This window comes from Nyctereutes procyonoides, unplaced genomic scaffold (assembly GCF_905146905.1).
Source record: "Nyctereutes procyonoides isolate TBG_1078 unplaced genomic scaffold, NYPRO_anot_genome, whole genome shotgun sequence".
Classification (NCBI taxonomy): Eukaryota; Metazoa; Chordata; class Mammalia; order Carnivora; family Canidae; genus Nyctereutes; species Nyctereutes procyonoides.
Genome location: NW_026575125.1, coordinates 109,670,164 through 109,682,143, shown reverse-complemented (window position 1 = coordinate 109,682,143; position 11,980 = coordinate 109,670,164).

Below are 11,980 nucleotides of genomic sequence, written 5' to 3'. Positions count from 1 at the left end.
CAATAGATGGACTAAGAAAAGTTTACAGTATATATAATGTAATTGCATTGCATTTTATTTTATGAGTATAATTTTACTTGAATTTAAGAAAAGGAAAAGAAAAAAAGAACAGAGAAAGAAACTGAAGAAAATGTTTTACTTCAGATACATGCTTCTTTACTACCAGAGATAGTATTTCAGAAAATATTCCTCTAAGAGTGATAAAATAGATCATAACAATATGAAGAAATTGGAGTCATTATTAGTTTTAATTAAATGTTTCCTCTTTGTACAGTATTCATTGATTGCCCACTGCAAAGATGAGGACATTATCTCTCTTACATTTTTTTCCATCTCCTTAGCTTCCCACCTCCCAATTTTTGTGAATTATGTCATTAATTTTACATTGCCAAGTTTTCTAATATGTGCATCTGATTTCCTGAGCATAATTTCCACATTTCTTTTGTTATTAGTTCTGTTTCAGTGGATTCAAATCTAACTGACCACACCCCCTGCCCCCTCCACTTCGCTTTTCCATTTCTTTTTTTTAATAAATTTATTTTTTATTGGTGTTCAATTTGCCAATATGTAGAATAACACCCAGTGCTCATCCCATCAAGTGCCCACCTCAGAAAGTGCCCACCTCCCAATTTTTGTGAATTATGTCATTAATTTTACATTGCCAAGTTTTCTAATATGTGCATCTGATTTCCTGAGCATAATTTCCACATTTCTTTTGTTATTAGGTCTGTTTCAGTGGATTCAAATCTAACTGACCACACCCCCTGCCCCCTCCACTTCGCTTTTCCATTTCTTTTTTTTAATAAATTTATTTTTTATTGGTGTTCAATTTGCCAATATGTAGAATAACACCCAGTGCTCATCCCATCAAGTGCCCACCTCAAAGGCAGATGCTTTAACCAACTGAGCCACGCAGGCACTCCTAATCATCACTTTTTATTAGTTTGTTTCAAAGACTATCTATTCCTGAGAGACACAGAGAGAGAGGCAAAGATGCAGGCAGAGGGAGGAGTAGGCTCCCTGCAGGGAGCCCGATGTGGGACTCTATCCAAGGATCCTGGGACCACGACCTGAGCCAAAGGCAGACAGACACTCAACCACTGAGCCACCCAGTTGCCCCTATTAGTTTGTTTCTTAATGGAGGAGGAAGGCTTTATGATGCAGTATCATTTAACCAGTGTTACCTGGAAGTCCTCTACTCCCTTTCCCAGAAACATTTCAAAATGTCATAGATAACTGCACCTTTTGAAAGTAAAACAAAATGCTTGTTTATTTTCTATTTGAATTACTTAATTGAAATGTATTAGTGGACATAATTGGACTCCGCAATGATTGACAAAAATCTTTCTAAAAATCTTAGCAACTGTGTTGGGAGGTGGGTGGGGGGATGGATGAAATAGGGGGATGAAGAGTACACTCATCATGATGAACACTGAGTAATATATAGAAGCGTTAAATCACTATATTGTACACTCAAAACTACTGTAGCCTGTATGCTATCTACACTGGAATTAAAATAAAAAACTGAATAAAAAAAAATCCTAGCAACTATGTTAAAATTTAATACAGGGAATTTTTGACCTGAGTAGAAATACACTGGCATCATTATTCACAGAGACTTAAAACAATTGATTCAATAGGGAAGAAATGGTTAATTGCTATTGGACTGTCATGACTAGTTAAAATATTTTGCGGGAGAGGAGTTAATATTTTATTCTAACCTGCAGCTTTCTCCTAGGCCATATTTACCAAACTGATAAAATAAAATGGTTGGGAAATGAAAAGGAATACACAATTCAGAACAGCAAAAATAGATAAATTTACTTAAAATAGCTCGATAAATAAAAGTATGTTTTATTGCTCTAGTACATTTGTTTAATTTTGTTCCCTTTTATTAATTTCTGATGTGAGACATCACAAGTGACCATTATACTTCTCAATTGTTCGAAACATCAAATAAAAATCCAGAGCCATGTCCAACTTTCACTGCTTTTTGGAAAATGATATTGAACCACTTACACATATATGCAGGGAGTATAGAGGAATGCAAATTCTAACTTAAGTGTGGTCAACGTTAAGACATTTTAACACTCTCTAAATGTTTCTTCCTGAAATGCAGGAGCATTGTGTGTGTGTTTATTCTAGCACTGGCTTCTTGACTACTTTCTCTCTTAGGTTGTAGCTACATCAGCAACAATGCACTATCGTGTCTGAGAAATGGCCAATATAAATTCAGGACATTTGAGAGCTAGGGAGGTCTGTAGAAACCAACTAAGCCTATTCACCCAGTTATAAATGATAAAATTGAGGACAAAGGTGGGAAAAGTGGTAGCTCAACTATGGCACTGTGCAAGATCCAGAATCAGAATCAAGACCTTCTGATTTCCCAGATTTTGCATTCTTTCCCCTGTGCTTCACCACCTCCTGACTTTGATTAGTATTCTTCTTGTTTGTTTGTGTCTTTATTTGAACTAAATTATAAAATGTTTTCTGAAGTTGAATTAGCCAGACAATGATTTTGACATCATGAGGACGGAGCCATTATTTAGCAAAAATTAGCATCTATGAGGTTTGTTTATAGCATGTTCTCTCCATCCCCCTTGGTCCTTTTGCTCTGTGTGGTCCTTCCCTACTGATTTTTATTCTTTCGGAGACAACAAAGACTTGCTTGCAGCAAGCTTTTTAATAGCACCAATAAAGTTTTACTGGTGACAGTTCCCAGGGCATTTGCTTTTTAACAGATGCCAGGCGTTTGCTTCACTCTCACAGAGAAGGTTTCTCGGTGGCATCTTAACACTCATTCTCACATCCACCAACCCCTACAACATCCAGGGCAATATCTATACTTCCCATCAAAGGCAACAACCGAGTACTCATTAGTCCCTCCACCTGTCGGCAAACATCAATTGTGTGCTTGCCCTGTACCATGCGCAGAGCCAGTTACTAGTGACAGGAGGAGAACTAAGGTCTAATGTCTGTCCTCAACCCATTCACTGTCTAGGTCTCCAACAACAAAAATATTGTTCACAGTAAAAATAAATAAATGGAAACAGTGCTTCATCTGGAAAAGTGTTTCATCTCCTGATTTTGAAACAAACGTAACACTGGGCCCTTTATTTAGTTCTCCAGGATCAAAAGTGTTACTTGACAATATAATTGCTCTGTAGATTGAAGAGCAATATTTTACACCATGACCTCATTAAAACTACAGTGGTTTCTATAAATAAAAGACCTTGGATGATCAGTATGAGAACTGACATTGGCATCATTCATTTTTTTAAAAAAAGCAATTGTTGCTACAGTTGTGTCTGCTCAACAGAAATATTGATGTGCTCATTTCCCTTTTGGGGGGGTGTGTGCAGAAAGGGATACACCAACTACACCATCCTAGCTGTTTTTCATAATGGATACCTGTGGTTAGGGAAATAATTTAAGAGGAACTGAAGTGTCAACTAGATGTTCTTCTCTCATCAAGATATTATCCAGTACATTATTTCTCAGTGCCAGGAGGGTAAACATAAAGGATCACATTTTCAAATAGCTTAGCTAATGTTAAGACACATCAATTTTCAGGTGTGAAATGAGCACATTTTTTGTTTCGGTGTCTGACAAAAGATGCATGAAAATATAGATACGCGTTTGTGGTATGGATTTAAGATGGATGTTAGAAAACTTAGCACCATCTTCCACATTTCCATTAACCATCTGAAAAATGTGTGGACTTATATCCCCATTATATAAGACACTAAGCACTAAGCACTAAGACAGAGTTAAGATTTTTACATATTAGCTTGTAAACGTATATAGGATTTTCACGTTGTTCTAGAATTCCTTCCCAAATTGATGAAGAACATTAAAGCATAGCCATATTGATGGATATGTAGGTACAAGTAGGTGACTATATGCAGATAGTGAAAAGTTCAGAAATGACGAGCTACGAGCAGCAGTAGGGGGCATGTGGGATGCACACACTAGAGGGGAAAAGTCTTGGAATTGACACACAGTTTGGCTTCTAATACCTGAAGGGGTGATTAAGACAACAAGCAGTATACTGATTCTACATAGATCCTGAGGGCAGAACAGGTCAAAAAGGTAGTTGTTATAGAGATCAGAGCACAATTTGATAAAAGGAAGGGTCAAAGAAGTTTCTACCAATTAGAGGTGTCTGAAAATGGAATAGGCTGCCTTAGAAAGCAATCTCTCTCCCGTATCAGAAGTGATCAAGCCAAAAGACAGATTGGCTAATCATCAGGCATGTGGTATAATGCGTTGATTTTTTTTGATGTTTTGAATTTTTAAAATTATTAATCAGTGTTATATGTCAGTTACACTTCATAATGTGTCCATTATGCTTCATTAAAAGTAAAATAAAGTTGGTGAACTGAAAAATATATTAATATATTGTGTGGTTGCTTACTATACCGGCTGTAATTTTTTGTTATGGAAATAAATGTCTTTGCAAGAGTCACTGAGTGAGTATTACTTACAAATTTTCGTTGCAAATAAACAAATTTTAAGCAATTAAATAAGGAAAGGGAAACGTGAGGGGAGCAGTGTAATATTAAGGTGCCTTAGTCATTTACTTTTCTGGATCAGGACCCTCTGGTGTAGCACAGTTCAAATCCTTCACCCCCAGCAGCAAGTCTAGGTATGGTTTATAATCACCTTTCTGATTCTTCAAAAGAGAAAGGCAAATAGGAACAGCTCTAATCTGCTACAGAAGGATCCAGAACAATTTCATGGAAACCAATAGCAAAATGCAAGGGGGGAGGACTTAGAAAGGACATAGTCTACATGATAGAGACAGCCATTGCATGAGTCACAGCTTGTTTATGTCCTCACTTAATAGACCACACCAAATTCAAATTTCCTCTATACAAATTTGAGTAGCAGCGGATAATCTGATTGGCCCAGCTTGGTGCAATGGCTCTTCCTGGCCTGAACAGCAATGGCTGGAGATTGGGCTCTTATGATACAGATCCAGTGGAAGAGGGCTGATCCCACTGGATCAAGTGCCTTTCGTAAAGGAGATGATGGGAACACCTGGGTGGCTCAGCGGTTGAGCCTCTGCCTTTGACTCAGGGCTTGATCCCGGGATCCGGGGATCGAGTCCCGTGTTGGGCTCTCTGCATGGAGCCTGCTTCTCCTCCCTCTTCCTGTGTCTCTGCCTCTCTCTGTCTCTCATGAATAAATAAATAAAATCTTAAAAAAAATAAAAGGAGATGATGGTTTGTTGGTTAGGAAGACACCTTGAACCTTGCGTATCACGTGTGTTCTCAAGTGAATACCATATATTAGCAACACACAACACATGGATATTTTTCTTCTTAAGTATCTTAAAACGTGAGAAAAACGGCATTTATTTCATATCTATTTTCAAACATTGAAAGTTATTTGAAAATGATCAACAATACTTAAGCATGGTAATTAATTACCTTAGAAATGTTTTATTTTATTTATTTTATATATATATAAAAGTTCGATATATATATATATATTTTATTGGAGTTCGATTTGCCAACATATAGTATAGCACCCAGTGCTCATCCCATCAAGTGTCCCCCTCAGTGCCTGTCACCCAGTCAACCCATCCCCCCGCCCACCACCCTTCCACTACCTCTTGTTCGTTTCCCAGAGTTAGGAGTCCCTCATGTGTTGTCACCTTCTCTGATTTTTCCCATTCATTTTTCTCTCCTTTCCCTTATAATCCCTTTCACTATTTTTTTATATTCCCCAAATGAATGAGACCACGTACTGTTTGTCCTTCTCCAATTAACTTACTTCACTCAGCATAATACCCTCCAGTTCCACCCACGCCGAAGCAAATGGTGGGTATTTGTCATTTCTTTCTTTCTTTTTTCACTGGAGTTCAATTTGCCAACATATAGCATAACACCCAGTGCTCATCCCATCAAGTGCCCCCCTCAGTGCCTGTCACCCAGTCACCCCCAACCCCCGCCCACCTACCCTTCCACCACCCCTTGTTCGTTTTCCAGAGCTAGGAGTCTCTCATGTTCTGTCTCCCTCTCTGATATTTCCCACTCAATTTTTCTCCTTTCCCCTTTATTCCCTTTCACTATTTTTTATATTCTCCAAATGAATGAGACCATATAATGTTTGTCCTTCTCCGATTGACTTATTTCACTCAGCATAATACCCTCCAGTTCCATCCACGTTGAAGCAAATGGTGAGTATTTGTCGTTTCTAATGGCTGAGGAATATTCCATTGTATACATAGACCACAGCTTCTTTATCCATTCATCTTTCCATGGACACCGAGGCTCCTTCCACAGTGTTGACTATTGTGGACATTGCTGCTATAAACTTAAGAGTTGGAAGAATTTGGAAGTGTGTAAAGCAAAGTGACAAGCTTGATTCCTATCAACAGGGACAGGACTGGGCTATTATTGATCTTTCTACATACTGTATTTTCCCCTAATATGGAAGGAAACAAGACTGTACTGTCCTTTATGCTAAGGCCATTTTATAACCATTTTAAAAATACCTTTAGAATTGGTACATTAAGAGCCATGAAGCAACGGATATGAAATGTTAGCGAGTAACAAGATTTGGTTTTCAACATGTATTAGAATTCTGGCATATGTGTAGTAATGGAAGCTATGCTTCCCAGTTTAAAATCCATTCCAGAAATCATACCTAATATTTCATAGCCACCATACTTTTCTACTAACGCTAAAGGGACAACAACACTGGATTTTCTTATACATCTTCTTCCCCATATTTGGCCCTAAATGGTTGAGTATTTTCCAAAGTAGAACTAATACACAAAGCACAACAACCTAGAAATTTGGTAGAGATTGCAAAGACAACTTGCAAACGTCAGAAACGTTTGCAATAAAAGCTGTGTCTGGGTCACTGCTGCACGAGAATAAGAAATCACAATGGCTTGCCATTTACCAGACTGAGCTTCGGTTGCAATGTGCCCCATCTTCCGGGGCCCTGGACACTGCTGCAACCTGTCATCCCAGGTTTTGTGCTGCTGTGCTGGGTCTCACAGGTCTTGGGGCATGAGTCCCAGGGGCAATCCCTAGAGACTCAGACCCTGGCTCTGCGGGTGATCTGCACATGCCCATACTTTAGAATTGGGGCCAAAACCACAACAGTGAACCAGTGCCCCAGACCCCAGGCCCCAGGTGCTGAGGTAGTCCCATGTACTCCTGAGCTCAAGACCTTGGCCCTCCTGTCACTTGGAGTACCTGTGCCCTGAACAGTGGCACCACTGCAACACAGGCACACCAGTGCCAAGGATCCTGGCACCACGGTGGCTGCGTGCATACCAGTGTGCCAATGCAACAAAATGGAAAGGCAGCCAATGGAGTGGGAGGATATTTTTGCAAGTCATCTATCTGATATGGGGTTTATAACCAAGATATACAAGGAACTCATACAACTCATTAGCAAAAAACAAAATTATAAAGTGGACAAGGGAAGAGTATAGACATTTTCTCAAGGAAGATCTACGAATGGTCAATAAGTACATGAAAAGGTGTTCAACATCACTTATCATCAGGGAAATGTAAACCAATACCATAAGAGGTTAACACCTCACGTTTGTTAAGATGGCTATTTTTAAGAAGACAAGAGATAATAAATGTTGGCAAGGGTGCACAGAAAAGGAAACCCTTGCATGCTAGTGCTGAGCATGGAAGTTGGTACGGCCGCTATGGAAACCGGTATGGAAGCTCCTCACAGGAAGGGAAACATCTGTCCTGGCTCTGGCATCTTACTGGGGCTACAACAAAGCAGCAAATAGAATTTGTTCCTAGGGAATACCCATGCATCTCAATGAATGTGATTTGTTGTCCCATTAAATCATTAAAGATTCATATATTACTGAAAAAAAAAAGAAGTTCCTCACAAAATTAAAAGTAGAACTATCATATGATCCAGCAATCCCACTTCTGGGTATATATACCAAGGAAATGAAATCAGGATCTCAAGGACATATCTATATCCTCATGTTCATCGCAGCATTATTCACAATTGCCAAGATACAGAAACATAATTAAGTGTCCATGCATGGATGAATGGGTAAAGAAATTGTAAAATATATACATTCATAGTGTGTGTGTATATATATATATATATAAAACTATATACTATATACAAAGTAAATATATTATATATAATGTATACTGTGTATTGTCATTTATAATGTATATATAATATATATTGTAATACATACACTATATGTAATGAATAATGCATATCTAATATATATAATTTTTATATATAATAAAATATAATATATAATAAAATATATTATTTATATATGTATATATGCAAAATATATTATTTATATATGTACATATATATGTGTGTGTATATATATACCAGACACAAAAAGAGAAATATTACATAATATCTCTTATATGTAGAATCTAAGAAAGTCAAACTTAGTGGAATGATGGCTGCCAGTGTCTGTGGAGTGGAGAAAATGGGGAGATGCTAATCATACGGTACACACTTTTAGTTAGAAGGGGAATAAGTTCTGGATATCTAACATACAACATGGTAACTATAGTTAACAATAATGCATTGTATACTTGAAATTTGCTAAGAGATGAGATCTTAAGTGTTCTCATCACACACACACAATATGGTAATTATGTAACGTGATGGATATGTTAATTACCTTACTTGTGGTAATCATTACACAAGGTATATTTATATTAAAACATCACATTGTAAAAAAATAAATGAAACATCACATTGTCTACTTTAAATGCACATAAGGTTTTTTTAAAATGTTGCAGTAATTTGTTTTTTAATAGGGAAAGAGTCCAGATGCCCATTGACAGATGAATGGATAAAAAAGATGTGATATATATATATATATATATATATATATAGAGAGAGAGAGAGAGAGAGATAGATATACATATATATACTAAATTTATATATCACATATTCTTTATCCATGATATATATGGATATATTATATATATACATGATATATATAATTATATATTAACATATATATCATTATATATATAATGGAATATTACTCAGCCTTCAAAAAGTTGAAATCTTGCCATTTGCAACGATGTGGATGGAACCAGAAGGTATTATGCTAAGTGAAATATATCAGTCAGAGAAGGACAAATACCATATGATTTCACCCATATGTGGAATTTAAGAAACAAAACAGATGAACATAGGGGAAGGGGAAAAAAAGATGAAAATAGACAGGGAGACAAACCATAAGAGACGCTGAACTCCAGGAAACATACTGAGGGTTGCTGGAGGTGAGGAGGTGAGGGGATGGGGTACCTGAGTGATGGGCATTAAGGAGGGCACATGATGTAATGAACAGTGGGTATTATATGCAACTGATGAGTCACTAAATTCTACCCCTGAAGCTAATGATAAACTGTGTTAACTAAATTTAATTTAATTAAAAAATTAAAATTTAAAAACAAATTTTAAAGCTGCCTTTGTGGTCAAGTTCCCAAGAAGGAGTCTGAGGTGAGTATTCTTATCTAAATGACTTATTGAAGGGTGAAATGCTTTCAGAAGAAGGGACGTGAAGGAAGCAAAATAATGGAACTGAGGAACCTTTAGCCAGAACATAGTCTCGGCTGGAGACCGGCCCCATCTGACACCTTGGAGAAGCTCTCCCACAAGGCAGAGATCTTAGATATATCAGAAACAGAAAACCACCCAATTTCAATTTTTAAAAGTATTTTAAATGAATTGAAAAATCTCTTATCAAGATGACACGGTTTCTCCTGACTCCATCACACTCACACCACCCAGTCAACCTATAAACAGCTCGAGGAGAATGTGGACGATGTAAAACATGCTTTGCTATTATTCAGACAACATCTGGAAGAGCCCCCTGGAGGTATTTTTTAAGTTAACCTCTTACCAACTAGAGCTATTTACATATATCTGCAATCTACTCTCAGACATTAAGTGTGAGCAGACACTGCTGGATGAAAACTCGAATACAATTACTTCCACTATACCCTCAAATCAATTAACTGCCTATAAAGACAAATCCACCTAGTATAGTTTCAGTAGATAAAAGAAGAGAATAAAAAGAGAAAAATCATTACGAAAAAGAAAGGAAAATACACTAATATTCACTGAGCACCAACTCCACCTGTCCCAGGTGTTAACTTAAGTCCTTTGCATATCTCATTCCATTCAAACCTTGCAGGAATCCTTTGAGGGAGATACTGCCATCATCTTAATTTTGCAGGTGTATAAACTGACTCTCAGCGAGAATAGATAATTGTAGAAGCTTACAAGCAGCAGAGCCCACAATTGTATCCAGATGTGTCTCATTCCAAAGATTTTGCCCTTTCCACTAAACCCCCAGCTCTTAAAGACAGCTCCCAAACCAATAGCAACAGCATCATTGGAACCTGAAGAATCAGAAACGTGGGATATGGGGACCAGGAATCATTATTAATTATTCATTAAGTAATTACTGAGTGCCTACTCCCTGTCGAACACTCCTTCTCCTCCCCACTCTTGCTCTCTCTTGCTATCTCTGTCACTATCTCAAATTAATAAGTAAAATCTTTTATTTTTTCTCCCTTTTAAAAAATTATAAGTAAAATCTTTTAAAGAGAGATTCTACTTATTAATTTGAGGGAGAGAGAGAGAGAGAGAGAACTAACAGGGGGAGCAGGAGAAGAAGGCTCCCTGCTAAGCTGGAGTCAGAAGCAGGACTCAATCCCAGGACCCTAGGATCATGACCTGAGCTGAAGGCAGATGCATAACCCACTGAGCACCCAGGTACCCCAAATAAATAAAATCTTTATAAAAAAGGGAAAATCGCAAGGTCTCTGTCCTCATGAAGCTTACATTTTGCAGCTGCAATATTTGCAAGGTGTGCCTATATACTTATGTGTGTGTAAACCTCTATGCACAAATATGTGTAATTCATCTCCTGAGGAGAGCACTGCACCATTCTCAAGATTCCGAAAGCATATTCACATCAATCAACTCATTAACTATTCACAATAACTCTGAAAATTAGTTTGGATATTGTTATCACCTTATTGGCGAGAAAAGGCACTTAGATCATAATAGTACCTTCTTTTGTGCACTTCCTATATGTATCAGGCACTGTGCTTAGCACTTGGTAAGTGTTAACTAATTTGTTCCTCAGAACAACTTCATGAAATAGCTGCAGTTGTCATCTTCATTTTAAAGTGCAGAATTTCTCCCTGAGACGGAGAGAGATTAAGTAACTAACCCAAGATCACACAGCTGGGGAGTAGATGGGCCAGGCTCAGGGCCCAGGCCTTTCTTTTTTTTATTTTTTATTTATGATAGTCACAGAGAGAGAGAGAGAGAGAGAGAGGCAGAGACACAGGCAGAGGGAGAAGCAGGCTCCATGCACCGGGAGCCCGACGTGGGATTCGATCCCAGGTCTCCAGGATCACACCAGGGCCCAGGCCTTTCTAATTGATAAGGCTATGCCACCATGGTAAACTCTCCCTGGAGGAGTTAATTGCTTGTTCAGGACTAAAATCTGTGTATGTATTTACCTATACCTAATCTTAAATGAGAAATAATTTAATCCAGTTTGGAAGGAAACACAAAATACAACAAGAAAGCATATATTAAAAGCATGAAGGAAAGAATCTAGATATCTAGAATAAGAGTATAAAGTGGGTTAAGGATCATAATAAGTGCATGTCATCATGGATTTTATTTTTGCCTTATGTGGGTCATCACTTTTACTCTAAGAACTCTGTAAGTCTTTGTAAAAAAAAAAAAAAAAAAAAAGAGAAAATCTGGCCAGTGTTAAAATTCACAGTACCCAGATCAATTGTTCAGAGCTACAACTGTAGTTGGCACTGAGATCAGAAAATAATTTCTCTCAAGAGTCTTCTCATAGATGATACTTTGCAAGGTAATGAACATCCTCACAACAGAGGAAACCAGAGTTTCAAAGAGCTGTTTCCCTGGTGCCCCTCTTAGAAAATGAAATCCCCAA